The following is a 5,888-nucleotide window of genomic DNA, read 5'->3' as shown; positions in this document are numbered from 1 at the left end:
CCCATCACTTCAGGCATACGTAGTGCTCCGCATAGGTTGGCCAAATGTCTGGCTAAACCCCTATCCAATAGACTGGGATTAATAAGTAGCGCCCACCTGAAAAATTCCAGTGACCTCATTCACAGATTAAAGAATATGGACATTTCAGGAAAAAAAAATATGGCTTCGTAAGACGTCACAGCCTTATTCACAAATGTTTCCGTGGAAGGGGCGTTAAAAGCAGCAAGAGAGGTAGTTAGAGATATGGATGACGAGGCTCTACCCATAGGAAAGGCAGATTTCTTAAAACTTATATCGCTATGTGTGAGATTTGGTCCCTTCATTTTCAACGGAGAGGAATACAGCCAATGTAGAGGCTTTGCGATGGGGAGCCCCCTCAGTGCTGTTTTAGCATCCCTCTATGTGGAAGTTTTAGAGAGAGATCATTTTGTAAAAATAATGGGTCGAAAGACCTCCTGGTATCAATATGTGGATGATGTCTTAGTCGTGGCCCCAAAGAACACCAATTTGGACAACAAACTGAGGAGGTTAAATAATGTCGAACGAAACATCCAGTTCACTGTTGAACACGAGACAGATAACAAATTGGCCTTCCTCGACACCGTCATCTGGAGAAAAGAGAACAAGACCGTATTCTCGGTTTATAGAAAAAGTACCAATAAAGACGACATCATTCACTACTACTCCGGCCACAACGAGAGAATTAAGAGTGGAGTGGTAATAGGATTCTTCCTGAGAGCATACCGCATTTGTAGTGAAGAATTTATTAAAGATGAAATGGATTACATTTTCAGAGTTTTCACCAAACTATGTTATCCGGAAGGGCTGTTGCACCGACTTAGAGAAAAGGCTTTAAAGATAGCAAAAAGAAGCCTAAGGAACAGAGGAGACGTGACTGAAAATAATGGCAGGGAGTATTTGTCCGTGCCAAACTCGAGCCACTCAGGCGAGTTGGGACAGTTGCTCACTAGAGCCGACATCAAGATTGCGATCAGCACGGGAACGAAAATAGGAGACATTGTTAAGAACCAGAACAAATTCGTGACCAACGGGAAAGAATACAGTGTCGTCTACAAAATACCGTGTGGAAACTGTCTTGTGAGCTACTACGGGGGAAACCAGCAGAGGTATTAAGAAGCGGACAGTTGAGCAGAGGGATGACGTCAAGGCACACCAAGTATCAAACTCGCTAGTGGTTCATGTAGATACTCACGGCCACTTACCAGACTGGGACAGAGTAAAGGTGCTGCAGAAAGGACTTCCTAAGAAAAGAAGAAAAATAACTGCCTATTTCCTTTTTAAATCTAAATTGTTCCCGTTTAAATCCATTACTATGAGTCCTGCCCTGTTGTTTTAATATTATGACCTTGTTTCCATCACCTTTGATCCGCTTGAACACCCTGCACTCTGCGTCTTTCCGGGAAGTGTACTGATTCTAGTGAATTAATGCCCATTCCATAAGACGGCGACCAAAACTGTACCGCATAGTCAAGGATGGGTCTAACTATCGCTAGAGTTTGATAATTACCTCTGCACTTCTATCTTTTACTGTCCTAGCAATGAAACCTAATGCTCTGTTAGCTTTATTCCTGGCGCTAATACACTGTTTCTTGGTCTTAAGGTCCGGACTCACTAGAACTCCCAAGTCTCTCTCGCACTCAGTTTTCTCTAAAAACGTGTTATCTAACCTGTATCTATTTTTTAGGCTATGCAGCCCTACGTTTAACACGCTACACTTAGAGATATTGAAGGTCATTTGCCATTTCACAGACCATGTGAACATTTTATTAAGATCATCCTGCAGAATCTCTGCGTCGTCTCTTGACCTAATTAGACGTCTTATTTTAGTGTCATCTGCGAACTTACCAACATCACTATTTATCCCATCGTCTAGGCCGTTTATGTACATAATGAATAACAAGGGTCCCAAACTGAACCCTCGGGAACCCCACTAGTAACTTTTCCCCACCTAGTTTTTACTCTATTTATGGTGACCCGCTGATCCATAATCTAATCCATTCTAACACTTTTCCTCCTATGCCATGGGCTTTGATTTTATTTAGTGTGGCACCTTGTCGAACGCTTTGCTAAAGTCAAGGTAAATAACATCGTGATTGTAATTGTCATCTGACGCCTTATATATTTTAGTGTAAAAGGATAGAAGATTAGTCACACATGACTTACCCTTGGAGAAACAATACCGTGTATCACGAATTATATTATGTCTCTCGATGTGTTCTCTGAGTCTACTTACTATTATTGATTCAAGCATTTTACCTATAACCGATGTCAAACTGATTGGCCTGTAGTTGCATATAGACGATTTATCTCCCTTTTCAAAAACAGGAACAACGTTTGCCTGCCCCCAAGCAGTAGGCACAAAACCAGTGTCTACGTATTTATTAAATATTTCAGTTAACTGGTCGCAGATTTCAAATTTACAATCCTTAAGCAATCTCGGAAAAAATTCGTCTAGAACGGGGATTTTCTAGCTTTAAGTCTTTCTATCAGTTTGATTACTTCTACTTTACCAATGCTGATATTAGATAGACTACTTTCTTCATCCCCACTGAAAATTGGATCGCAGTCAGGTACCTTATCGTAAACACCGAGAGAAATTAATTGTTAAACTCTTCACTCATTTTTTCCTCCGATTCTATCGTGACATTGTTATTTCGTGTAAGTAGAAACGACTTCGGTTATAATATTCTAGGGTTCATTAAAAACACCTCAATAATATGCCTAACATTCATATACCTGTAGATTTAGTTTCTCTTAACTCGTCATTCAGCTTCTGAATATATGACGCAAGAATAATATGTCATTTAGAAATTTGAAAAACAAAAGATTGTAACCAAGATCGTTTCTACTCAAACGAAGTAGCAAAACCAAGTAGCATGCCAGCAAAAAGCGTCTAGTGTACCGCCACCTTTATGCTTAACCTCAATCTCCATCGTCGTATCTCGAATCTAGACATCGATGTAAGTCGACTTGGAGGTCTCCAAGACTTTCCGTCCACCACTGAGGATATCATGGAATAGCTAAGCGAGATCATAAAAAGCCTCTATATCGTAGTCTGGCCCTGCCAAGTGATTCGTACAAGTAATTCGGGAAATAAACTCGACGTAGGAGTCCAAGTTTTATTGCAAGCCTTTGCTCGAATGCATACAACGAACTGTTTATATTGCATGCGGAGTCTCATATGTGTGTAAGGACATGCGAGCGTATATGATGTGTGCGTGTTGGGGTGTTTATATGCTTGTATGTGTGTGTGTTTGTGTGTGTATGTATGTATTGTATGTGTGTATATATTGTATGTGTGCATGTATGTATGTGTGTATTATAATTGCGTATGTGAGTGTGTGTGCGTGTGTAAGTGTGTGTACGTATGTGTGTATGCGTGTCTGTGTGTATCTGTGTGTCTCTGTATATCTGCCTGTGTCTGTTTCTGTTTGTGTCTGTGAATGCATGTCATATGAATGAAGTCTTCGTGTTATTTTGTAGAATTTGCTGCTTAGAATGAAGTTTCTTTGATAAAGAATGTTTTTTATTCTTTGGCAGAATAGTTATACAATTACCTAACAAGGAAGGTCAGAGAAATATAAGCAATTACCCAACAACTAACTTGTTTAAAATCTGAAAGATTGAATAATTGCATAACCGAATGTTTTACCTGAGCAGTTTGTATCTATAAGCAAAAATGTTATACACATGGTCAAAACTAGATATTTTCCAAAACATACAAGTTAGGAAACTAAATTGTACTAGGAAATTTTTTACACGAAATAATGACTATTTTATATGTAATACTGCTCATTCATTACGACGGTTATCTCTCATGGATATACTATGCCTAGACATTTTAGAAAACATACAAAGTAGATAAACTAGATCGTTATTAGAACAAAATTTTACACGAAATGATAATTATTGTTCTATACGTAATGCTGTTCATGATGTTATATATATGATGCCACGATTATTCCTTATGGTCATATTATACCTAGGTAGCAACTGCCACATAAGCAGAGTTGGCAAGCCTTCAAAAAAAAAAAAAAATGTTGAAAGTAGCAACTACTAAAGCCGTTATATGTTCACTGTTTATTAATATTTTTGCTCTTTCTTTTTGTACAGTTGTCAGCAATGATAACGCTAACGGAGATAAGAATGTAGATATCCAAAAAGCTTTATCCCATTAAGGAGACTTGATAGTCACATAGTTTTACAACAAAGTTATGTCGTAGCACATTTGTAAAATAATACTGATGACCCACTGTCGGAGAAGAATAAGCGAAAGTGGGTCATCAGTATAACATTGTTTTATATTCAATTTCATTTGTTTATATATTTTATCATTTACTTGGCTTATATTAATTTAGCTATACGTTTGTTTGTTTACATATTACTTTTTATTTCTGTTTATTTCTTATACTTCTTTGATTTGATTTGATTTGATTTTATACTACATTATGTACTTTTTCACAAAAAAAAAAAATCTTGCGAAGTCGCCGAGTAGTTCTTAAGTCTTCGTTTGCTTTATAGTATTTAACACCTCAAGCTTAATGCTTTCTGATTATTTTCATGCCATTACTGTGGCTCATTGTATACATGAACTTTATCATACAGCACAATAAAAACTCCATATTCATAAGAATTGTATACATAGAAATATTAACAGTCACAAGCCTTTGTTCGTTTAATGATATAACAATAGAACTGTGTCATATATGTGCCACATTGTACTGATATGCGAACACTTGAAATAATAGAATATTGTAATATTATTATCTGTGGAGGTAATATTATAAACCATGTCATTAGGGTAAGTGCAGAGTGAAATATGCATATTAACTTCAATTAGATCATTGAACTTGGTCGAGATTATCTGCATTAATGTTGCTGAACAAATTATTTGAAAATTCCAATCTTGTTCAATTATGCTTGTTCATTTCATACTTTTCTGTGCGTTAATATGTGCGCATTGACTTGGCCATACCCTCTGTAGAAAGGGAAAGCCCCTTGGTATAGTTATTGGTATAGTTTGTGTAGAATTCCTGGCTGCCACTACGGCGGTCCGGGTTCGAATGCCGTCCAGGGCTGAAATAATTTCAGTATTGCTGCGCTATTCCAACTCTTGTGGAACCCAGGGCAGTGGACAGGATGCAGGGATGACCCGTCATCCAGGAGGTGCTAAGATAAGAGGGAGGGAGGATGGTGTCGGGGAGTGGAATATATAGGAAATGGAATGCGTGTGAGTGGTGGTTTCTATGCTATTTTCTTTTTGACTACCCCCCCCCGTGTAGGGGAAAAAAGACTTTGGTATATGTATGTATATGAATATATACATATATATATATATATATATATATGTATGTATATATATATATATGTATACATATATATATATATATATGCATATATAATTATATATATATATATACATATATATACATATATATACATATATATATTATATATATGTACATATATACATTTATATATATATATGTATATATATATATATATACATATACATATATATATATATACATATATATATGTATATATATATATTATATATATATAAATATATATATACATACATATATACATACATATATACATATATATATACATATATATATATATGTATATATATATATATATATATATATATATATATATATATATATATGCAAGCAATCACATCACCGTGATACAAAAATGCAAAATAACCACAAGAGAAAGGAAACTTGTAGACAGTAAGTACTTGTAGACAGTAAGATGTAATATATGAAAGTACTTACTGTCTACAAGTTTCCTTTCTCCTGTGTTTATTTTGCATATATAAATATATATATATTATATATATATATGCACATATATAT

This window comes from Oratosquilla oratoria, chromosome 43 (genome assembly GCF_046742065.1).
Source record: "Oratosquilla oratoria isolate Oo_2021 chromosome 43, ASM4674206v1, whole genome shotgun sequence".
Lineage (NCBI taxonomy): Eukaryota > Metazoa > Arthropoda > Malacostraca > Stomatopoda > Squillidae > Oratosquilla > Oratosquilla oratoria.
The sequence above is the reverse complement of the archived record's forward strand: the minus strand, read 5'-3'. Positions refer to the sequence as shown.